Raw genomic sequence first — 25,224 nt, 5'->3', positions numbered from 1 at the left:
CTCAGCCTGGCTCTGTCACTGATACCCTCTGTGGCCTTGGACCGGTCACTTGCACTTCTCTGCCTGTTGTGTAAAATAGGCGCAACTGATACTGACTTCCTGGGGGGTGAGGCTTGGACTTGTGGTTAATATATTGGCCTAGGGTCAGTTCCCTGCTCTGCCCCAGACTTCCTGTGTAGCCTTGGGCATCTCACTCCACCTTCCTCTACGTCATTTCCCCATCTGTAAAGTGGGACTAGCTCATCTGGGGGGAGGGATAGCTCAGTGGTTTGAGCGTTGGCCTGCTAAACCCAGGGTTGTGAGTTCAATCCTTGAGGGGGCCATTTAGGGAAATGGAGCAAAAATTGGGGATTGGTCCTGCTTTGAGCAGGGGGTTGGACTAGATGACCTCCTGAGGTCCCTTCCAACTCTAATATTCTATGAATCTTCTATTCTATAATCTTCCTTTGGCTACATTGCAAGCTCCTAGGGACAGACTTGTCTCACATGAAAACAAAAAAAATCTCACTTTTGTCATGAGTGTCTCCTCGATCTTTTGAGTTCTCTAAAGTTCCTAATCCCACAAAGATTCCTTACAGCTTTTCATGGCGAGGAGCTGGTATGGGGGTTATTTGGGAGGTGTCTGAGTTTCGCTTTAACTATTTGTGGGTGATTTTCAGTTGTGTTTGAAGTGATTCAAGCCAATGGACATCCCATCATTTCCTCATCTCTGGGGGGACTGTTCCCACAGTCTCATCAAAGGAAGTTTTTCCTGATGTTCTCCTTTCACTTATTCATGCCTGTGGTGTTCACTGATCACTCAGTGATTGCAAGAGCTCTTCTGTAGTCTATGTCTGGTTCCAAGTTTAGCTGTGCATAACAAAAGCTTCAAAGCACCCCAGCCAGACTCTCTGCCTGGGAAGTTCAGCCCATAAAGGCACATTCTCCATTCTCCATTAGTCCTCCCTTCCTCTCTGTCACACACCACCACCACCCTTTTCTCTACCCACAGTCCCTGGTGTAAATGTCTTCGGCCTTCATGTCCTGCTAGGTGGAAAATTCCTTGCAGCGCTGCCCAGCTAATCTCATTGCCTCTGCTTTGCCTGTTAAATTCGCTCCCTGGCCACGGGATAGCTTAGCTAGCAGAGACCGGGGAGGAACCATCACTATCTTTCGCAACTCTCTCTCATGAATTAGTTCCAAAAACGGGTATCTGAGGATGGCTACAACTGATTTCACCTCTCAGACGGATCTCTCCTTAGGTGGAACATTTCAGTGCATTGTAAGGAGCGGATGCACCTGAGACCCTTTCCACTCTCCGTCCTAAGGGTCAGGAAGAAATGCACTCCCTCTGGCCCCTTTCCAAAAGAGCAGCTTCTAGGCTGTTACTAACTCTATCCCTTCTGACAGGTTTCAGAGTAACAGCCGTGTTAGTCTGTATTCGCAAAAAGAAAAGGAGGACTTGTGGCACCTTAGAGACTAACCAATTTATTTGAGCATAAGCTTTCATGAGCTAGCTTATGCTCAAATAAATTGGTTAGTCTCTAAGGTGCCACAAGTACTCCTTTTCTTTTATCCCTTCTGAAAGGAACTTTTTTCTCAGCAGGCTTTTCTAGGGCTGGCCCTTTAAATGTGGCCCAGTCACACAGCTGCAGCCCTCAGGAGCCATTTTACAGAGGCTGCTGCTTGCTACTTTCCTGCTTTCTTAGTTGGTAAGTTTTATGTTTTTCCTCTTCTGGCTGTTGTTTCCTCCTCTTATCATGGGGTTTAGTACCTAGCACTGAGGCACTTGGCATTGGTAGTGGTCAAGCAAACGTTAGATGAACACCTAGTCTGCCCTGGTGTCCTGACGAGGCTGCAGTATTGCTAACCCCAAGTGTTCAAGAATCTTCAAGCCTGTCCCTTAAAAACTTGGCTTTAAAAAAACCCCAGATTTTAAAATCTGGGGATTTTCTGCTTTGCCTTCTGGTGCTAGAGCCTTTTGAGTGCACGCAGGCTGTGTTTTCAAGCTTTTTTTCCTGCAACTATGAGAGCTAGAACTTACCTTATTAATAAATGAAAGCTGAGAGTCTTGTGTAACTCCTGGAGCAGGGGATTTATGAAAAAAATACTTGGTGAGAACTGGCCGCTCTGAGTGTGGTGCTTGCTGTGGAAAGGGATGAATCTGATCATCTTTTACTCTGATGCCATTTTTCCTGCTTCCCTGGGTGACCGGAGAAGTATCTCTCCAGCTTTGCCTGTGCAGGTAGAAGTTACTGTAGTGGAGAGGAAGGCTGCTCCAGTGGTAAAGTCATTAGCCTGGCCCTTGGGAGAGTAGGGTTGAGTTGGCTTTTCTGCCACCAACTTCCTATGGGACCTTGGGCAAATCACTTTGTCTGGGCCAGATCTGCAAAAGTATTTAGACTCTGCATGTCCATTGATTTCAGTGGCAGTTAGGAGCCTGCATACGATTGTGGCTTTGTGCCTCAGCTCCCTATTTGCAACGTGCCCTGGCTTACGGGGATGGTGGGAGAACAAACACATGGAAGATTGTGAGATGCCCTGCTGTAATGGGGCTCCTATAAGTAACTTAGTTACTGTGACACTTTCCACAGTGTGCATCTGATGAAGTGAGCTGTAGCTCACGAAAGCTTATGCTCAGATAAATTGGTTGGTCTCTAAGGTGCCACAAGTACTCCTTTTCTTTTTGCGAATACAGACTAACACGGCTGTTACTCTGAAACCTGTTAGTTACCCATGTCCAGTCCAGTATCCGGTCACTCACCATGGCTAATATCAGGTGTTTCAGAGGAAGCTTTAAACTCTTGTTTTTCCGTGGGTACCAAGTGAAATTCACAGGAGGACCTGGGGTGCTTAACTGCTACTTTAGGTGCCGAAGTCCAACACTTTGGCACCACTAACCTCCCCCAGTTCCCTTCTCAGCTGCTGCCTAGGGATGAAGTTGCAGGGTGGATGGAAGTTTAGTTAACGATAATAAATGATAGATATGATGGAGCCTGCTCTGTATTACCCAAAAGCCTTCAAAAGTTTCCCCAGCTTGCTTCTTGGGGTTGTGCTTTGGGCCGTTATATTTGTGTTGCCCAAGGTTATTAGCCTCTTGATGGGAGGCAGCCCACAGTTCTCCTACCAATACAGATACAAATTCCCAGCTCACAGCAAATAAGCAAAGTCCGGTGTCCAAGAATTTCCCCCGACCTCCATCTGTTGTGGTTTCTTAGAGGAGGTTGGGAGCTCTGCACCCACAAACCAGGTGACAGTGTTGTTAATAATAATCCTGTTTATTACCATAGTGCCTAAGAGCCAACTGAGAGGGGCCCCATGGTGCTAGGTGCTGTACATACACAGAATAGAATATGGTCCCTGCCCCTAAGAGCTTACGATCTGGATAGACAAGACAGAGGTACGGTGGGGCTGTGGGGAAGGGATATAACACCCAAGCAGAGTGAACAGTGTGATGGTAGCAAATGGCCTGAGATGAATGCGTAGCTGATGGATGTGCTCTCTCCAATAACGTGAAGAACTCCTGCAGCGAGCAATCTGCGGGCAGAGAGCGAGCAGTCTGTCAGGCACTCGGGTTGAGTGAGCTTCTTGGCTGCTTGCTGAGGGCGGAGTTACGGCCTGGGCTGTATAAGAGGCGACATTTGGGAGGGTGCTCTTCTCCCACGGGGTCCTTGGGAGCCATTCTGGGCGCGGCGACTTGATGAGTAGCAGTGTGTCTGCTTGTGTATTTTATCTCCCCCAGACAAAGCTGGACTCTTAGAGCAGGGAGGTTTTGGTGGGGTGCAGGAAGTTTACGGCTGGACTTGAAGAGACTTTAAAGAGCGGATCCAAGTCTAGACGCTGGCAAGTCAGCTACTGCCCTAGGAGCCTGTTCCTGATTCTGCACCCTTGACTTGGATGGGAGCAGGATTGGGCCCTGGGAGAATAAATGTACTTTGGCTGAACCATAGGGTACTCATGGCCTTTCCGTGGCCGACTTGTCCTGATGGTGCACACCCACAAAGAAGCTTCTGTAGCAATTCCCTAATTCTGGGATGGTTTAGGGACAGCCCAAGGGCCGAGTCACTGCCCTGTCACTCATGTAAGGGGAACCAGAAAGGTCCTTAGCAGCCTCTTCAGCTCCCATGCCCCAAGCACATCTCCCCTGGTGCAAAGCAAATACCAAGCTCTTCCCCAGACCTTTAACTTGCCCATTGGGATTAGTCCACAACCCCGGCTCTGCTTTCTGACTCGGAGCATTAGCGGCTCAGCTTGGTTCTTCACCGCAGAGAATCCCCAGGACTTGAGCAGATTAGAAAAAAAGGCCCTAAAGCATGGCAGCCATTGCTGACACACCGAGCACAGATGTAGCTTCTCGTCATGACCCATGCAGGATTGGCACTTCTGCCCAACTGAAAGACCCCCTTGTGAATAGACCCAATGCCAGTTTAACAGCTGGGCATAAGCTCAGGAATGCCGAAGAACCACGCGTGAGCGTGATCCAGAGGGAACCACAGGTCTGCCTGAGTCCAGCAGCCTCAATAACCAATCTCTTTGCATTTACCACTGAGGAAGTATGGTCTAGTGGCTAGGGCACTAACCAGAAACCTGAGTTCAATTCCTTGCTCTGCCACAGACTGCCCCTGTGGCCTTGGGAGAGACGTTTATGGTATGTCTACATTGGGCTGGAAGGGTGCGATTCCCTGCTGGAGGAGACAGATCTGCACTCTCTCTGATTGAGCTAGCACGCTAACGATAGTGGGTAGGCATGGCACTGCAAGCAGCGAGGGGCTAGCTGATCCTGTCTGAGACCATAGGTATGTACAGGAGGCAGTTGGCCACCATGGCCACCCTGCTGCTTGTAACTCAGTTGAGCTAGCAGGGACATGCCTCCTTGAGCTGGAAATCACACCGCCAGCTCCATGTCATGGCCACCCCCTGAGTGGCTCTGTTCCCCTCACATGGGGATCACAGCACTGCCCTGCCTCACAGGGATGTTCTGAGCCCAAAAGCATTAAAGACTGTGAGGGGCTCAGATAGAAGAACCACGCGTGATCTAATTTCAGTATCGGAGACCAGCTATCGCTCCACAAGCCACTGTCTGGGAACAGCAGGCACAGAAGACCCCAAGTATTGGGGGTTTAAAGGTTTCCCCCAGGTCTGTAGACTGAGGCCCTGATCATAGGACCTTGCAGAGACAGGCTGAGATGATAGCCCTGGGAGAAGGGAGACCCCTTCTCACCTCCATGGGCTGTTAACTTTAAAGTTGAATTACTTACCTGTGTTATTGAAAAGCTGGCAGATTTTTGGGGAGAACAGATGCAGAAATGTAGATTCGGGGAGGAGGCTTGGGGTAAGGAATCTCCGGTGATGCTGGCCAAACTGTCCCTCTGATTTGTATTGTCTCTGTCTCTCTTGGGGGCTAAAATTATAGGCCAGGATTTTCAATAGGGCATAGCACTCACAAACCAGGCCAGATATTCAAAGAGGGTATGCACATTGGGGGCTGAGGTCTTTTGAAAATCCATCCCCAGTGGTGGGTGCCCAGCACTTGAAAATCTTACCCTGAGCTCTGGTAAATTTGGCAACAAGGTCCACCTGCTCTAGCTGAATGCTGGGTTGTCTCTGAAAATGGACTGTACAGCCAGGGCATCTAGTATCTACTTCTATTCCATGTATCTGTCTTTGCTGCTTCTCTGGGGGCTTTCAGAACAACCGGTTATCACAAAAAGAAGGGACTTTAAGACACAATCTTGTTTGCTCAAGCACTAAAGTGACCAGACGGTTCCTCACGGGGGGAAAAATGAGATTAGTTTTTTTCCCTCCTTCCTCAGACAAAGCAAAAGAAGAATTATGCTTTTTCATCTGTGCTGTGATGGCGGAGATAGAATGAGCCCATTGCAGGCGCCTTTCCAGGATGCTGACTGTCTGTAACAAAGAGCTAATGGCACTCTCGCTGTCTGAGCATAAAAGCTCATCGTCTCCTTTACTGGCTTAGGTGAGATTGACTGAAAGAAGCCGGCTTTTACTGCTGTAATTTATAACTTGCTGGGAGTGCAGTTATTTTGCAGCCCGTGGCGTGCGGCTGACTCCACAGAGGCAAGAGAATGAAAGTTAGCTCTTGACCTTTCCACCAGATGTGTGCCTGTTTTCCCCGGGGCGGGGAGGAGATATGATAGGAAGGGATGGGCTGTCAAGTTAATCTATAATTACAGGCAGGTGGGCTGATGAGATGGAGGAGGCTCTGATGAGATCATTACATGGGGTGAAACTGAACCTCTGGTATTAATTTTGGTACGTTACATCCCAGAATCATAATAATGAGCCTGGCTAGGGCCCGCTGGTCAGCTCCTTGCTGCAATTAACTTCCTCCTGTGTCACTAAGTACAGGCAGGTTTCAGAGTGGTAGCCATGTTAGTCTGTATCAGCAAAAACACGAGGAGTCCTTGTGGCACCTTAGAGACTAACAAATTTATTTGGGCATAAGCTTTCATGGGCTAGAACCCACTTCATCAGATGCATGGAGTGGAAAATACAGGAGCGGGTATAAATATAATCTCCTTGTGGCCTGTGGAAGGGTCAGGGTTCTGCTGAGCGGGAGGCTCCCAGCCTCAGAGGGCCCGTCTTCACTGCAGAATTAGATGGGGTGATCTGCACCCAGGTGTGAGCTGCCACACTGCAGAGCTGTGCTTGAGTTACTGTGTCCTCACTGGTGCAACATGCCAGGGTTGTCGTGTTTCACCAAGCCCAGCTAGCCCCCAAGCAAGCTGCTCCTTCGCAAACCCGCATTAAGCACAGCAGTTGTGTTGACAAGCCGTTGGAAAGCTCTCACCCCACTATCTCGTGCAAAGCTTCACCAGGAGAGAGTGAGGGAGCCCTATGTCATGTCCCACAGCCACTCAGGGCACTCACCTGCAGTCCACGAGGGTCCCAAGGGAGTAGACCCGAGATACAGCATCCTCCAATACAGTGGTTTTCAAACTATGGGTCGCGACCAGAACTGGGTTGCAGAATGGAAGGTGCTGGATCGCGGCAGCTTTGGTCAGCACCACTGACTGGGCTGTTTAAAAGTCCCATCGGCGATGCTGCCCGGCTAAGGCAGGCTAGTCCCAACCTGTTCCGACACCATGCTGTGCCCCGGAAGCAGCCAGCAGCAGGTCCAGCTCCTAGGCAGGGGGGCCACGGGGCTCCGCGCGCTGCCCTCACCCCGAGCACCATCTGGGGGGATGGTGCCTGCAGACGAGAGCCACCCTCATCCGTGGCCCCACCCCAGAGCCTGCACCCCCAGCCCAAAGCCCTGACTCCCTTCCACACCCCAACCCCCAGCCCAGAGCCCCCTCCCATACCTGGACCCCTCATTCCTGACCCCACCCCTCAGCCCTCACCCCCGCACCCCAGTCCTCTGTCCCAGCCCTGAGCCCCTGCCACACCCTAAACTCCTCGTCCCCAGCTCCATTGGGTTGCAGGCATCAACAATTTTCTTCAACTGGGTTTCCAAAAAAACAGTTTGAAAACCACTGCCCTAATAAGTCTCTAGCTGAGAGCTTCTTTTGGGTGGTTCCCCAGGGCCAGCAGCCTGCCCCCAGCTCTGGGTGGGGGACACCTCTAAATTCACAGCCCCAGCAATGATGCCATCCTCCCCGCTCACTGATGTTCCCTGCTGCACTCACTGGCCGACCACAGCCTCTTTTGGCCCTCTGGGGGTGCCCGAGATCTGGACAGCTGCGACAGCAAGAACCCCGCCCCCCCCCCCCCCCCCCCCCCGTTGTGGCCCTGGCCCCATCCGCGGGAGACCACCAGAGTAAGACACCCCTGCTGCTGGCTTTTGCCTCTGCTGATCCAATGGATCCCGCTCCACCCTCTGCTCCGTGTATGTTCCGCTCCTCCGCCTGATCTGTCATGCCGCACACCCTGCCTCTCACAAAGGGAGAAGTGCAAGAAGAGAAGTGCAAGAGAGAGAAGAGAGAGTGCAAGAAGAGAAGCACTGGAGCAACCTTTCCTAGCAAGAATGGGGAGATACAGGCTCCACTGAGCATGGGCTGACTCCCTCCTGCCCTCTGCGGCTGAGGTGCCCGTGGTGAAGCAGGAGGCTGAGATCTAATCCCAGCCTGTTTAGTCTCAGGGAGACCAGCTGTTTCTCGGGGAAAGCCGACGCACAACACAGGACAGAGCACTGGGCCCGCTGCGTCTCCTGCGATGGTGTAAATCCCCCCAGAGGGACTGAGTGCGCAGTAGCTGAAAAGCACGAGGAGGGGCTCTCATGACGAGCCTGGCAAAATGGCAATTTATGAGCCCGGGGCGCTGAGCACCCACGGTTAGCACCTACCTCAGTGGGTGCTCAGCACCTGTGAATTGCAGACCGGCTGTTTCGGACGTCGGAGCAGAGCTTCAGGCAGCGATGGGGCTGAAGTGTTGGCCCCGGTCTGTTTGACCTCCCTTTAATGAAAAGATGCTTGACTTGTTTAAGGCCAGGGTGTTATAATACAGATAATACTGATATACAATGGCCATCTGTGTGGCCTTTCACGGTAGAGAAGAGCCAGGATTCTGTCTCTCTCAGGGACTTATCTGGCCCCCGTTCCCGATGATATCTGAGCCCCTCACAGTCTTTAATGCTTTTGGGCTCAGAACATCCCTGTGAGGCAGGGCAGTGCTGTGATCCCCACGTGAGGGGAACAGAGCCACTCAGGGGGTGGCCATGACATGGAGCTGGCGGTGTGATTTCCAGCTCAAGGAGGCATGTCCCTGCTAGCTCAACTGAGTTACAAGTAGCAGGGTGGCCATGGTGACCCAGACCTTAGCCCATATATTTCTTTCCTCCTTTGCTGTATCTGGCAAATAGGGGCCTGATCCTGTCAAGCCCCCTCAGCGCCTCACAGGATCAGTCTCCAGTAGAACAGGAGAGTCCTTCGGAGTAGTATCTTGACCGTGCTGTCGGTTTCCCATCAGTTTAAGGAATGACTGGTTTGTTTAGCGCTGAATCCCATTAATGATGGATCTAGCAGAGCCTTCTGGTACATTATGGGCATTCACCCACCTGTATTTTAAAGGCACATTCTCTGGCCGCACCTGGGGTCTCTGTATCTTTACCCCTCCTGTGTGTTCTTGGCCACTGTCACATATACATCCCCAGTGCTTGTTCTGCAGAGTCCTTGTCTGACAACCTAGCATGGGGCAGAGCACGCTTTCATGTGTGACCAGCTGCAACTCTTGTCGCTCACACGGCTGTCACCTGCCCTAAATAACTTTCCTCTGCACCTGGGAGCAATCAGGGACTCGGGCCAGGGAGAACAAGCCTCTCCTTTCTCCATCTGTTGCTCAGGGGGCAGGGGAGATGAGGGCTCCAGATAAATTAAACTCGTAAATTCTTGCTCCTCCAGTTCCCAGAGGGGACGAGGATTTGTTGTAGGACAAACTTAGTAAAGTGAGTGGAGAGAGATTAATTCCAAGGACACGTCTGTGATTTTTCTTTCCCTGCCTTGCAGGGTCTGGTTTTTCCCTATTGGCTTCAGTGAACTTAGACGAGAGGTGGATCCATCTCCTAGTTTCTTTAATCCAAGCACAATATTGATGTAACCTCTGGCAGCCCCTTTTCTCATTGCAGCGCTAGAAGCTGCAGTCAGAGCCGATTGCATTGCAACCAAGGTGCGTTACCCCCCCTCCCCGAGAGAGACACCCGACCAGTGCAGTCCTGAAACCACCTCCCCCTTAAAACAGGAAGCTTTTTAATTGGGGAGGGAAAGGACAAATCAAAACATGATATAGAAGCACATTAATCCTCCCTTGTAAATCAGAGCCTTCTGCACACAAGGGCTGATTTGTCACTAGAGCTGAGCAGGGAACCAGTTTTCCCATCCCGAGAGAATTTTCAAGATGAAAAAAATTGTCTCCATCCCAAATCCGGACAAAAAGCCCAAATCTCAGCTCTCCAGGATGCGGTAATCTGAAGAAAAGCATTTGGATCAGGTTAATCGGAACGTCTCGCTTCGATAACTTGGCGACGGTGTGTTCAGCTTTTGACTCCTTCGCATTCTTTTGACCTTTTACGCTCTGCAAAACCGGCATTTTCTGACCCCCCAAAATCATTTCATCGGAAATTGCTCGTCCAGCTCTGCTTGTCACTGCGATTGTGGGTCCAGCCCTTGGATGGAGGGGGCTTCCCTGGCTGGTGGAATGGCTCTGCACCATCCCCTGCTTGTGGCAGAGGCCAGATAGGGTCTAAAAATAGCCACTGCCTAAGTACCGCCCCATCAGTAGGTACTGGGCAGCTAGCCCAAGCTTTCGCTCTACTGTTCTTGGAGGCTAGTTTGAGGAGAGCTGGTGTGTGTACGTCTGCCTGAACACCGCCCTGCTGCTGTGTCGATTGTACCTTTAGGGTGCGCTCCTGGAGGTATGGCGTGTGGCCAGAGCATTGCGTGCACCTGCTGTTCCCTCCTATCGGACCAGCGCCTGGGGGCTATAGGCAGCCCGGTGCAGGTGAGAGCAGCCCTGCTGCTGCTCTAACTTGGGTTGGGGGGCGGGGGGCCCGTTCGGCCCCGGCAGCCTGAAGGATCAGAGGAGCGTGAAGGTGTTATTAAGTCTGAACTCTGGCCCAGCATGAAATCCTCTTAAACAAATGGACTTGGGGTTAGAGAGGGGCCCGAAGTGAACCCCTTGATCCCCAAATCCCTACACCTTCTGATCCAAGCTCGCCCCACCTTTACAACTGGCCACACTGTGGGCCCAGCAGGAGCTGTGGGCACCCAACACCCTGCAGGATCAGCTCTTGATTGACAGAAAAGGAAGGAAACCCCCCCAGTGAATTTTGGGAGCCAGGCTTTGCAGCTAACGGGTCCAGGCTGTGCTTAGGATCCAGCCGGTGCAGTCATCTCTCAAGAATCCACCAGAACATCACACCATGTTAGTATCCCCTTGGCACCGACAGGGGGCCGCACAGCCCGCATGGAGCTTAAAGAGGCTTATTGCCTTGGGCCAGCCAGATAACCATGATGTTTTGCTATTCAGTATTCGGCCCCTGATTTATTGAGCAATGCTCGACAATGCCTCCTGGCTTCTCTACAGAGCAGGATTCGTGACGGGTTTGAGTTGGGCAAGCGCCTTCTTGGCTACTAAGTTGATTTCTCTCTCAACCAGTCAGTGTAGTGGTTTCCTTCTCAGTCAGTGAACAGACACTGATACATCCCCATGGTTAATGGGCAGGAGGGGAAATGGCCTGGAAGGAGTGCTCTTGGGAGCTTTCTCCCCATGCTGGAACTCAGAGGGCCAGAGGCATCTCTGCGCTGGGATTGTGATTCATTATTAGTATTACGCGGGCAATGCAGGGACCGAGGGGAGGGGCAAGCTATTTGGAGCCTCTGAGAGCTGCCCTAACTTGGGCCACTGATGAGATCCCCCTGATGGGCCACTGCAAGGATGCAGAATCGCCACCTCCCCCTTCCTCCTCCAGCCCACCCCAGAACAGGCCCGGTACCAGAGAATGGGGATAGGGTGGCCAACTGTCTAATTGCATAAACCCAAACCCCTTGCCCCGCCTCCTGCCCCGCCCCTTCCCTGAGGAGGGGGTTTGGGGTTCTGGATCTGGGAGGAGGTTCAGGGCTGGAGCCGTAAGTGGCCGGCACATCCCTGCAGCCCCTGAGGGAGCAGCGCAGGGCCAGGACAGGTAGGGAGCCTGCCTTAGCCCCGCTGTGCCACCAGACTTTTGGCGACCTAAAATCTCCCTGTTTGGCTTCAGTAGCCTCCGGGAGATAGAGCCCAATTTGGGAGACTCCTGGCGAAATCGGGAGGGTTGGCAGCCCTAGGTGGGGATCCTGTGCAGGGGACACAGAGATGACTCTGTGCCCGGCATAGGGTCCAGTGCACTGGGAATACTCCTGGGTGAGGGGCTTGGTTTCTTTTTGCAGCAGCCTCGCAGTGGCAAAGGGGCTGCAGGGCAGCTGTGAACGTGGCCCTTACAGCCCGGCTTCTAGACCCAGCTTCCAAGCAATAATCCAAAGGGTTCTTGAGGGGCCTGATTCTCCCTAGCTCGTGCCCTCCCCAGCCCTGTGCAATGTGGGGGTACAGCACTAGTGTTTTACATCACCTTGCACAGGTGTAAATGACCACCCATGGTGTGGTTCAGCCGGGAGTCAGGCCTAGGGCACATAGGCCATTAAGCATAGGAGTCAGCATGAAAGAAGGTCTTTATAACTCCTACTTAGAAGTCTGATGACAACCCGATTTCCCTATGGAATTTTTCCCTTTGGCAAACGCTCATTCCCCTTTCCCTGCCCCTTTGCCAGTCTAATGCAACAGCTGCCGGCGCGGCTCCCTATTGTTTATTTCCTTCCTTGAGCGCCAGCAGCTTCAGTTATGTCACTGCAGGATTGCCGGCAGCCCCGGGATTAGCGCTTCTTAGCTAAATTGGCCAGCCAGGGCGTCTGCGGGGATCCTGTGTAAATCTTATCAACAAGGGGGGTCAGGTGTGGAAGGGATGTTCCTTAGTGATAGAGGGAAGCAGGCAGAGAGGTGAAGTGAGGTCAAGCTTGGTCGGTAAGGTCCCACCTGCATGCCTGCCTGCATAACAGGGGCAGGAGCCCTGCAGAGAACTCTTGCATGATTTTGGCCTCAGGCTGTAAGCAAAGGTGCCTCAAGGTCGGGGATCCCTACAAAACCTAGGACCAGCTCGGGGGGTAAGAAATGCTGGAAAACTTTTCCTGAGACTTGGAGTCTCTGCCTGGATTCTGTACCCAGCAGTGGAAAGCCACAGAGAACGCGGGAGCAGAGGAGAAGGGATCAGATGCAATTACCTGGTAGGCTCCCTGTGGAAACACCATCTATTCTGGTCAGGGAGTTATAAAAAGAGATTGTATCACTTAGGAAAGTACAGAGCTGGGTGGGGGACCTGGATCTTCCCCTGGCCTGCCCCTTGTGTCGTTCTCCGCACACATCTGTGCAAAGTGGGTGTGAAACCCTGCCATTCTCATGGGGGGCTGTTACCCCCACACTGCATAACCGTAAATCACAGTGCAAGGTGCATGGCGGTGGGGTGGGGGGATTGAAGGCGAGTCTTTTCACTGGGCTTGATTCTCTGTTCCTGTGCTTGGGGCAGACATGGGAAGGTGCAAATGCTTTAAGCCTCCTCTGCATTCCTTGTATTAGGACTTCATTCAGGGGCCGGCCTGCCACCACAGTGTAAGTTAGAGCAACTCCTGGGCTGCTCCTAGTCTGCTTTCCATAGCTCCCTCTGGGCTCTGGGATGCGGAGAACGATAATAGGGCAGTACATTCTGGCCCCAGCCTGATGCAGCAGCCTGGGAGGAGGGCGAGTGCAGAGCCTTTCAGTTGTGGGGGGTGGGAGGGAGTGGCTATTCTAAGGGGGAAGTTTCTGCCCCCTTTCAGGCCAGAGAAGCATAAAAGGGACAGACAATAGCTGAGAATCAGATCCAATCAGTGCCTAGATAAGAAGGTGATAAGCATCTTAGAAATACCATACACAGATCAGAGAGGGCAGGATCCTATTTCTGATCCGTGCAGTAAATCCCGAAGTAATTCCACTGACATCAGTGGAGTTACTCCAGATTTAAATGGGCGTAACCGAGATCAGCATTCAGCCCCCGGCCTTGAACATACCTTCTTCACTCTGCTGGCCTAACTCCTCAGAATCACTTAAACCAACCGAGGAACTGCCCGAGGAAAATTTACTCAAAGTGAGGTCTCCAAAACCACATAAGATAAATGTTTTTTTAAAAAATGCATAGGCTAGATGTTAGGACTAAAGAAAGAGATCAGAAATGACATTTTGTTGAGGGGGTTTCCTTGGGCTACGCAGAGAGAAAGACAAGGGGCGGGCTTTGATCAATTTTCCCAACAAGGCATCCTAACTGAAAAGGTTGTTTAATGGTTCTAAATTTTTCAGTGTCTTTTTTTTATAGCTGACCTTTCTTTCTCACCCGCAAGCCATCTCTTTTCAGAGTGGAGGGGACTGACTCACAGCTGCCTTCGCTTTGCATGAGTTACCCTGGTGTAAAACTGAAGTAACACAGTGGGCTGTGTGCATACAAAAGGGGCATCGCTTTAATTGTACCAGCGGAGTGAATGCGACACAACCCTCCTAATGTAGGTGCCGTTATACCAGTGTAAATGCTTTTACCAGGATAGCTATTCCTGTACGGGAAGGGAAATAAGTTAGACTGATATAACTGCATCCACTCTAGTGGTTGTACCATATCGGTAAATAATTGTTATACAAGTACAAAAATGGTGCGTAGAGCAGACCTAAATCAGATGAGAATCAGGTCCTTTGTTTCATCTTCCAGATTCGTCATCTTCTGTCAGATTCTTAATCTCAGCCGCGGCCCCAGAGCATCAATTCAATTTCTCAGTGCTTTATGGTCCTGTTTTTCCCTGCCAGTAAGAGGGAATTATTATATCAATAGATTGTTATCTCAGCATCAAGATTTTCCTCTCAAACCCCTGCTGTTTTCATCCAGATCTTTTCAACTCCTTATTCACTGCCACCATTGTGGCCTTAATTGTGTGCAGTGATTTACGAATATCCACTGAGTTATTGTTTGATGAATCAGGGAGGCGGGGTGGAGATGAAAGCCGACAAGTGTCCTTTGTGATCACAGGGATTATTGTGGTGGTAGTTATATGACAGTAGTGCCTAAACAAAGCTACCAGTTGAGATTGGGGCCCCATTGTGCCTGGTGCTGTATAGACACATTAGTAAGAGACAGTCCCTGTCCCAAGGCATTTATAATCTAAGTAGAAAACACAGACAAAGGAAGGAACAGATGGGGAAATCTAAGGCCCAGAGAGATCAAGTTATTTTACCCAAAATTATGCAAATTGGACTCCTGAGTCTGAGGCCCGCACCCTAACCACGAAGCCAGCCTTCCTCTCTCATAAGATTCATTTCTAGAGGCAGTTTGGGAGCAAAATGCTAAAGGCAGCTCTTATCCATGAACTAGTCATGTGGGTAGGCGCTTGCCAGTGTGAGCAAGGGCTGCACAATCTACTCCTGGCTTGTTAGCAGATTTACTGGTGTAAAATCTGGAGCAACTCTTGACTTCAGTGAAAAGGTTCCAGATTTACGCCAGCGCCATTGAGATTAGAATCTGGCCCCTAATTTAAAAAAAAAAAAAAGGACGTCACCGTGAGGTGTCCAGCACATTTTATCTAGTAAAGGGTTACACAGGCTTCGGGGATGGAGAGACGTGTCGTCACTCGGTAATCTAATGCCGCTGGGCAATGATATATCTCGCCCGCTCTGTGGCCGGGATGTGATTATCCTACGCAAGGCGGAAGAATTGGATGGTGGCGGCAGAGCTGTGGAAAGGTGGGTTTGTGGCTAAGGTATTAGGCTAGGACTCATCGGTTCCTGGCTCTGCCACTGACTGGCTGTATGGCCGTGGTCAAGTCACGTAGGATATGTCCGCACTGCAAACAGGAGGGATGACTGCGGTACGCGCAGGCCAACTTTGAGCTACCTCACTGAAAAGAGCCGTACGGCTGTTGTGTCACAGGCTATCCTGAGTGCAGTCCCACCTGGGACCCAGGCCATTGCGGCTAACCTGCTGCTCTGAGAGAGCTGGTCAACCAAAGCTAATTCAGGTGTGCTGGCTAGGTCGACCCTCCATCTGGCTTCTTCCCCACCTTTTACATGAGGATAACAAAACTACCTGGGACTATCTTGTCCCTTTAGATTGCAAGCTCTCCAGGGCAGCAGGTTGTCTCTTACATGCTTAGCACGTCCCGATCTCAACTTCCAGCTGCTGCTATAATCCAGATGAGTACAGATGAGCGCACCGGTTCTTGCAGAGGGCAGGGTAGTATTCCTGGCCCCTGCAGGTGACCTGCTCTCTCACACATAACTTGAGTGCAAATGTTATTTTGGGTCAGAGCCTTGTCCAGCCTCTCTCCAAGTCCAGTGGCAGCGTTTGCTTTGCTCTCCCGCTCCCCCCATCAGAACCTCACATGTGCCAACTACCTGTGGCATAAAAAACAAATGTCTCTTTGTTCTGGCTACAGCCCCCCCTCCCCGGCACTAGGTGAGACACAGGTACATACATAGCTGTTATGGCCAGAAGGGACCATTGTCATCATCTAGTCTGGCCTCCTGTACAACACAGGCCAGGGAGCTTCCTCCGAATAATTCCTAGAGCAGATCTGTTAGAAAAACATTCCCATCTTGATTTTAAAATTGTCAGTGATGGAGAATCCACCACGACCCTTGGGAAATTGTTTCAGTGGTTAATTACTCTCACTGTTAAACATGTAGGCCTTATTTCCAGTCTGAGATACAGCCATCTATCTCCATTTTTAGTTGTCAGCGAAAGGAACATAGGGAACTAATGTGCTGTCCTCACATACACTGTAAGGAACAATCCCACATTGGCAGGGAGCTGAATGAGCTAATAGGCCTTTTCCATCTCTCGCTCTTGAGTCAGGCACATTACAGGGAGATTCTGTGGGTATGTCTTCACTGCAGAGCAGGGGTAGGCATACCCATGTTAGCTTTTATCGACTTAGCATCGGTAACAATAATAGTGAAGACATGGCAACATGGACTAGCAACTTGAATATGTACCCAGGGTCCCCAGCCGGATTGTATTCGGGTTGCTAGCCCCTTCTGCCACGTCTAAGCTGCTGCATGCCTACCTGTGCTATGATCACACTTTGACTTTGCAAAGAAGATGCCCTGAGTCCGTTTTCTCTAGGCAGCTGTACCACAAGCCTGTCAGCAGTGTGGTCCAGTGCAGTGGTACGCGTACCCCTGGGGCTATGCAGAGGTCTTCCAGGAGGTACATGAACTAGTTTTACTACAGGCTGCATAAAAAGCACTAGTGAAGTCAGTACCTACTAAAATTTCATACAGACAGTGACTTGGTTATACAGCTCTATAGACTATACCCTGAAATGTAAGTACAGTCTTAATTATACAATAAATCTATTGGAAAATAGTATGGTAAAAATGAGAAAGTAGTAGTTTTTCAGTACTGGCGTGCTGTGACGCTTGTGTATTTTTGTCTGATTTTGTAAGCAAGTCGTATAAGTGAGGTGAAACTTGGGGTACACAAGACAAATGAGATTCCTGAAAGGGGTTCATGAGTCTGAAAAGGTCGAGAGCCACTGGTCTAGCGGGTAGGGCACTAGACAGGGAGTCAGGAGACCTGGGTTCTTTTCTCGGTTCTGCTGCTGAGTGAGTCACTTTCCCCTCTTTAGGTTTGTTTTCCCCTCTGTAAACAGTCTTTCTTTGCAAAATGCTTTGAGATCTACAGATGAAAAGTGCTGTGTGAGAGCTAACTGGGGCTGGCTTGTCGCACCTCTGCCATTCTGCTTCCTAGTGCTGTTGCTTTCATGGAGCTGATATTAGCAAACCACAGGTGGCTGAAGGTGAAATCCCATTGTGTCACCCAGCCTGCCTCACTCCAGCAAAAGAGCACTAACATGCACGCACCCATCTGTCCAGGCTCATGGGATTAACAGATCGGAAGAATGTTTTTAGAACCACCTGGCTGGCTGTGTAGCTGGCTAGCTAATACCTGTCCCCAAACACCTGCTGAGTTTCACAGCCCGCCAAAGGTGAGCAAACAGGGGCCATATCCCCCTACTGATAGCAGCCAGCTTTGCAAAGGCCAAAGCTATCCCAGGTGGAGCAAAGAGCCTTTTAAAAGGGAAGCGAGTGAGAGGCGAAAAACAATAGCTCAGTGAAGCTTTTACGAAAGACGATGCCGAAAATAAATTAGCGGGAAGCAGAGTTGTTTTCCTGGAGTGCTGATTGCAAAACCAAGCAAGGAGCTCTTACAACTAGCCAAGAAAAGGAACACACTGCTCCCTGCATCCGATGAAGTGAGCTGTAGCTCACGGAAGCTTATGCTCGAATAAATTGGTTAGTCTCTAAGGTGCCACAAGTACTCCTTTTCTTACTGCTCCCTCTAGGGATTCCCATGCAGCTCCCCTTTATTTGCCAACTTACTCCTAGCCAAGGCATCATTTTCTTTCCCTTATTGTTTGTGTTTTCTTTCTCCTTTCTCCCTGTAACCCCCTCCTTCCCCCACCCACTTGCCTCAGCTGTTGGCTGTACATAACCCACGGCTGCCAGGAATTTCCCATAAAGTCAGGTGACTCCCGCTGGATGTCAGCTCGCTTCCGTGCCCTCCCCAATTCCATGTACCGAGGCTGGGCTTTCAAACTTAGGCTGCATCGAAGGGAGCCAACCGGGCTGACCAGCACCCAGACAAACTGGGATACTCATACAAAATCTCACTGCTGGGGTAAATGTCCTACCAGCCAAGCAGGTGCTGATGGGTGAGTATTTTTGTTGTGGGCTAGTGTCGTGTGCTCGCTACATGCCTCCTTTAATAACTGCTTATTTGATTTTGCAAACGGGCAGGGAGATGATGAAGAGCTCTTTGAGCTTGACCTGCCTTGGTAGTATGGATCGGCAAGCGGCAAAGGGAACGTAAGAAGAATGCGGGGTAACTGGCTGAAATGAAAATTCAAAAAGGGCTCATTAGACTGTGCAAAGATGAGGCTAATTTCCATTCTCAATTGCCTTTCTGGACTCTCCGGAAATCCTGTGGCTGACTGGCATAATTCTTACATATGCTTCATTATGTATTTGTATTATCGGACACAACCCCTTTGTGTTAGCGCTGGACATACACAGAACAAACAGACAGTCTTAGCCCCAGAGAGCTTGCAATTTAAATGTAAGACAAAGACAAGAGACAACCAGTTGATATAGACAGACAGGGGAGCAGAAATGCCTATGACCAGACAACACCTGGCTGTTGAATGGCAGTGTGGATTTGACGGTTGTGTTGACTAAACCCCAGGGATGGACAGAGCCGGGGCTATGTGGGAATCTCACGGATTTTGCTGGTTGCGGATTAGCTTTTCAAAGCCGGGGTCTGTTCCGATCCAGATCCCAATTTATCCAGACCTCAGTGATGGTGGGGGGAGCGGATTGGATAACTATTCTGAGGGCAAGATCCTCAGCTGGTGTAGATTGGTGTAGGGACATTAAAGTCAGTGGAATCCGCTGATTTGCACCAGCTGAGGTGCAAGACACTAGTCTGGGTCCAATTCTGATTAATCCTGCCTGTAACAAAGCTAATTATTTTCCTTAGGTTGAAGAGCTCCCAAATAAAACACCTCTTTGGTGTTCAGCTATTACAGGGATGATGCCTATATAAGCACCCGGGTCGATGGATGGGGGCTCTAGAAATGGGTCTGCTCTAACCCCTCCTCAAGCGCTGGGGTGTCTGAAAACTAGCTGTTGCTCAGAAGGTGGCAGATCAGGGCCTCCTCTTTGCTGTCACGTTGTGTATCAATTTGTACATTTCCTCTAGGATGCAGCCGCTGAGCTGCTAAATGAGATGGGCTTTGGGGAGCTCTGCTTTAAAGTGCTCCCCGGGGAGATGAAGCGACAGTCTGTGCCTTTGACTCAAAAGTATTTTCCTGGCTACAGTGGAGCAGATTCCTCTGGCAGTCACGCTGGTCTAAATCCAGAGTAACGGCCGCAGCGGTGCCAATGAGCTAACTCTGGATTTACACCGCTGTCAACAAAATCCCAGTCTGTCCTGATGCATGTAACTAGGACACTTGGGAAAGGGGAGCCACAGCAGGAGGCAAAGCCTTCCCATCCGAGAACAGCAGCGGGTCCCATTCAGGTTCACCCTGGGCCACGAGCTGCACTGCAGTGGGGTGGGGGGAGTTAGGTAGGCTTAGCAGAACGGGCCCTGTTAGAGCAGCAGCCTTCCTTCGGCTAAGTTAGCATCAGCCCAGAACGGCGAGTGCAGTGTGCCGCGGAGGAGCAACTGGAGCTGACCCAGAACGAAAGGGTAAAAAGACACGGGTGTCTCCGTGACGTTTCAGGCACCTAAGCAAAGGATGATGCAAGGACAGAACATTTATAATCACAACCACCATATGCCCACATGTCATGGCGCTGCACAGGCTGGGGAGTGTTGCCAAGGGCTTACAGAACATTTACCCAGCTACCAGATCGTGGCTGTTGCTTTGCACTTTATCCCAAACGCCCCAGCAATGGGAGGCAGAGGAAATATGTTTTTAGCTGCCTATCAATCCAGGCTAATGCAATTTCTACCCTTCCTCCCTATGTCCTGCTGCTGTACAAAGCTGCTGAATAAATCCGTCGGTGCCACACACTGCATCTTTGCATCATGTTCATGAGGGACGTTGGCACCAGCCATAAACTTGATGAACATCAGATTCTTTCAGGAAGGGAGATGCAAGATAAAAGGGCTCAGGGCTTCTGCCCCTAAGGATTTCTGGGAGGATGGTTAGAGCTCCTTGCAGAGAACAGAGCTGTTCATTCTTGGCACTCTACCCCCATATGTAGCTATTCTTTCCCCATTTGGCCGTGGTCAAGGGAAGAGCAGAAAAAGCGGATTTTAAAATCCCTTGAGCGCGAATGTGGCACCTGCTTGGCTGTGCATGAAAAGTCTGTGTGGAAATACAGCGAGGGCCGGATCTGAAGTCCAGGAAATACAGCGAGGGCCGGATACTGATTCTGATGAATGTTGAATCCAGCCCAAAAGCAGCCTCCCGCCGAGGACGCCAGGAGGCGGGTTTGTAAATAAGTCTGGGGCCTGGACGAGAAACCCACCTGTGCAAAAGAGAAGGGAGAGTTAATGATTCTAATAACGTTTGAAAAGGGGGAATTTAGGGCTGGTGAAACAAGGTCGGCTCCGGAGGCCTCTGTTGATCCACAGAGCAGGGACGCTGCATGGACAGAGCTTAGGGCAAACTGTTCCCACGGCGTGCCACATGCCAGAGCCCTGTGAAAGAGCGGGGATTTAACCTGACCGATCAGCCCCTCGCTGTGCTGCAGGAGGAGCTTTAGTGTGTTTTGAGGCCAAAGATTAAAGGGAAATGGTGCGGTAATACAGGATGTGGAAGAAACGTCTGTCTGTCTGTGAATCTGTAGCTATCTAATCTATGGGCCATATCCTCAACTCCTAAACTGCATTAGCGCTATTGACGATTTATACCAGCTGACTATCTGCCCTGAAATCTGTCCGTCTACGGATTTCTCAGCTCTGGAGCCTGGATTTATCAATAGACAGACAGATATTTTCTATTTCTTTTCGTCCAAGTAAAACATAAATAGCCCCCTACCATGTTTATAACCCACATTTTTCAGCACAGTGTTCAGCACATGGGCATTGGAAAGCAGGATCGAGCAGGAATTGATTACGGAACCCCCTGGTCTGTTTTGACCTCCGCGCTGAATGCCATAACTATATAAACAAACAGGCTAAACGATGGGCAGCAAATTCAGTGCTTTTAAAACAGTTTTGCTTTCAATTTCCTAAAATGTTTTTAACTAGATTGAATGAATGTCTTTATTTTAAATGCAGTAGAACCTCACTCAGAGTTACAAACATAGGGTTACCATATTTGAACATTCAAAAAAGAGGACGCTCCACCAGGGGAGGAGGTATTTGCTCATGCCCCCCGGCCCCACCCCAACTCCACCCCTTCCCCGCCCCCATTCCAACTTCTTCCCCAAAGTCCCCGTCCCAACTCTGCCCCTCCCTGCCCCATTGGACCCCTTCCCCAAATTCCCACCCCTGCCCCACCTCCTCCACTGAGTGCGCCGTGTTCTCCCTCCTTTCCCCCTCCCTCCCAGCTGTGCGAAACAGCTGTTTTGTGGCGCACGCGCTGGGAGCTCAGGGGCGGAAAGCGGGCACTCTCTCGAGTGATCAACATTCACTTTCTTTCTCAAATGATCAACATTCGCTCTCTTTCTTGAATGATCAACTCTTCTTTGGGGAAAAATAATAATGGCAAAATCCCAGATGTTTTTAGATATTTAAAAATTCTTCTCAGACGGTGATTTAAGAACCAAAAAGCTGGACATGTCCGGGAAAATACGGACGTATGGTAACCCTATACAAACACCTCGGGAATGGAGGTTATTCATAACGGTGAGATGTTCTTAGCTCTGAACAAAATGTTCTGGTTGTTCTTTCAAAAGTTTACAGCTGAACATTGACTTAATACAGCTTTGAAACTTTACTATGCAGAAGAAAGATGCTGCTTTTCCTTTTTTTTTTTTTTTTTTTTTTTTTTAGTAGTTTACATTTAACAGAGTACTGTACTGTATTTGCTTTTTTTTTTTTTTTTTGGTCTTGTCTCTGCTACTGCCTGATGTCATATTTCCGGTTCCAAATGAGATGTGTGGTTGACTGGTCAGTTCATCTCTCTGGTGTTCGTGACTCTGAGGTTCTATTGTACAAGGCCAGATACTGTCTGTCTGTCTTTATTTTGCCCCATCACTGTAGAATCTGAGCAGTGAGATTTTTGCCTTGGGAAGAACCTAGTGGAAACTGAGTAAGGACCTCGTGATTTGGCCTTGATAATATATTTATTGTGCATGAGTATTGTAAGATCACAAATAAATAATATAAACTGCTTTCACTTTTAAAAGCTGGCCTGCTTGAATTGGTGGAACAGAAGAGCTAAGCCTGTGTGCATCATAGCCCTCTGCTGGCTAGAGTCTGCTGGCTTATAACTTATCTCTGCCTTGGGCAATACTGTCCAACTCTTGTCCTCTAAAATGGGCATTGACTATAGGACCTGACATCCGACACACCTAGGATAAGGAGTGTTTTTTAAACAGTGGAGCGTTTCCCCCTTCTAGTCCTTATGTGTGGGAAATGCAAATCACCGAAACACACACAAACGCACTTCTGTGTTTTCATAAGAGCTGACTGGGAGTTTGAGAACATTTTGAAGAAAAATGTTTTGAACAAAATTTTGAGAAAATGTTCAGGGATTTTGACCAAAAATACGGGGAGGAAAATTCACGAAACATGTTTCTTTTTTCAGACAAGCAAAAATTTCAAACATTTTGAGATTTTTGTCAAAAAAAAAAAAAAAAAAAAAAAAAAAAGAAAGAAAGAAAGAAGAGGGGGGCGTTCTAAAAAGCATTTCCCACTCCTTATATTTGGACTATCTTTTTATTTCTACCCACAGAGTCACTTTTTGCTACGTGGATTGCATCTCCCCGTCTTTGGAGGAAAAATAAATCCCTGCAGTTTCTAATGAGAAAATTTGGAGGATTAAAAATGATTTGTAACCCTCAATGTTTTGGGGTTTTTTTGGCCTAAATATCTTTCATCACTTGAGATAATTTAAGCAACAGAGGGGATTAATTTCAAGGCTCCCTTGTTTGAGACAAGCAGAGACACGCTACTGGTGACTCATTGAAGGCTCACGGTAACATTTATGTGGTCAGGATGGACTGCTTCAGAATGCCAGCAAATCAAAACAGCCCCTTTCACTTAGTGCAGCTCTTGTTCAGAGTTTTGCTGAGGTGTGAACAATAACAGCCTCGTGAAGCTGCTTTTATTCCTGACACACATTGAGATGTGAAGGTTGCTAGGACGGTGAGCGCATTGTGTCAGTTATTTTCCAGCCTTGGAATATCTCTAAAGCAATACATGCTGGATTGAAATCACGCTTTGTTCTCTGGCTTGAAAGGTGATTTATGATAAATCTATTAACAAACAAACAAAAAACACTTTAAAGAGCAAAATAATCGGTAAAAGTTGATGGAACTCAGAAATATTAAATACTTTTGTTTGTTCTAGAGTGGCTCTAAAGACATACATTGAAAAACTCTCATATAAATGGCTCAGCATTGTGCCTTCAGGAAGTAAGTGCTAGTATAGACTGTATCTATGCAACTGTATGGCAAAAATCCCATTTTGTGGCATAGGGTGATGATAAAATTGGCAGGGGAAAGAAATCCTAGGAAATGTTTGAGTTTAAACACCTCAATTTGGGCAGAGTGGAGGGGAAGAAATTTCCCCCAGAAAGGACTTGTTCTTAAACCGTTCCATCTCATTTCTCCTTGGGGATGAGTGTATGTTCCCTTAGTCCAGTTCATCTAACTTGAACAAGTCCTCCATGCAAAAACTAGGCACCCAAGCTGAAGTGTTCATTTATTCAGGGATTTCATTATTAACAGGAGAAAGTGTTGACCCACTTGAGCGTTGACTCTCCGGGTGTTTTTAAGCCAGAGAACTTGTTAGATTGGGAGTCCACTGCTGCTAAAAGCAAATCCGAGCGTACAATGTTTATTTTCAGTTTGATGCCACATTGCAAAGAGGGAGAATGGCCCGGTGGTTAGAGCACTAGCCTGGGAGACCATCTTCAATACCTGGCACCTCCACAGGGTTCCTGCATGACCTTGGACAAGACATTTAATCTCTCTGCGCCTCCATTCTCCATCAGCAAGTGGACAGAACAGCTCTTCCCTCCCTCACAGGGATATATGTGAGGATAAATGCATCGAAGATAGCAATGTGCTCGGATGCTGGGGTAAAGGGGACTTAAGATAGGTAGACGCTGCTATTCCCACTGAATAGTATCTTATGCCTTGAGCTCAGTGACACTTCTTGTACACTACGGTGTTACACAACATGGGGCAAGGCCACAAAACCTTTGTGTCTTTGGCTGAGAGGAAAGGAAGGGCAACAGAAAGGAATTTCTCCAGTCCCTTTCAGTGCCCTCTTTTGACTGGAATGGTCAAGTGCTGGCGGGTTACTGGAAGGCCAGATCACCATCCCAGAATGTCTCTACCATGCACTTGTTTACATTCCCGGTGTCCCATTTCACTCACCAATCCTGCATGCATAAGAACACATCTCCCTCTGTGTTTTCCAGCATTGGCCATCGGAGTCGGGGCTGGGGAATTGCAAGGAAACTGTTCCTTCAGGTAGACTGGCTTCGTAGGGCCAAATTCATCTTCAGTGCAACTGCAATGCAGGCCCTTCAGCAGAGGGACATTCTGTGGCTGGGGGCTCTCCATGCCTTGGGGGAAACAAACCTTCGCAGGTGGAGCGCTTCTGGCAGCAGAAGTCCTGTCCTCGTATTCAGCTGCCGTGGGGCAGAGTGAATTGGGCCTATTATTATTATCCCCAATAACTGAGTCTAATCTTGCTCCAAATGAAGTCAATGGGCAGTTTGGCTTAATAGAAATTGGGTAGGAGGGCCACCAGGACAAATACAGGGCCGTGTGTTTTTTTTCTAGTTGATTATTCTAGGCCTGGGCCAAGTCCCATTTCTATGGAAGTCCATGGAAAGCTCCTATGGGGTCAGGATCAGGCCCTTTGGCATAATGCATGTACTAGTTGTGGGTTTCCTTATGTTTTACCCCAGAATGGAGTATGTCTTGGAGAGATGCGGGGGGATTCGGGGTGGGAGCTGTTTATCAGCTTAGCTGTAGATTGTGGTCAGTGTTAAT

General features: G+C 49.3%; 1 protein-coding gene across 5 annotated transcripts in view; it reads left to right on the top strand.

The window, feature by feature from the left end:
• Positions 1-367: 367 nt before the first annotated feature.
• The window catches only part of IP6K3 (inositol hexakisphosphate kinase 3), a 43,852-nt gene continuing 18,995 nt past the window's right edge, over positions 368-25,224 (top strand). Inside the window, exons 1-2 of one of the 5 annotated variants that reach the window (XM_043533375.1) lie at positions 368-1,389; positions 1,568-1,691. The gene's annotated coding sequence lies outside the window, so the exon portion shown is untranslated. Of the gene's footprint in view, positions 1,390-1,498; positions 1,692-5,787; positions 5,957-16,826; positions 18,249-22,114; positions 24,255-25,224 lie in introns of those variants that run through there. The other 4 variants (XM_037884752.2, XM_043533376.1, XM_037884750.2 and 1 more) reach the window with 4 other exon arrangements.

Source organism: Chelonia mydas, chromosome 21 (assembly GCF_015237465.2).
Source record: "Chelonia mydas isolate rCheMyd1 chromosome 21, rCheMyd1.pri.v2, whole genome shotgun sequence".
NCBI lineage: Eukaryota > Metazoa > Chordata > Testudines > Cheloniidae > Chelonia > Chelonia mydas.
Note: the sequence above shows the minus strand (reverse complement) of the source record. Positions and strands in the feature narration are given on the sequence as shown.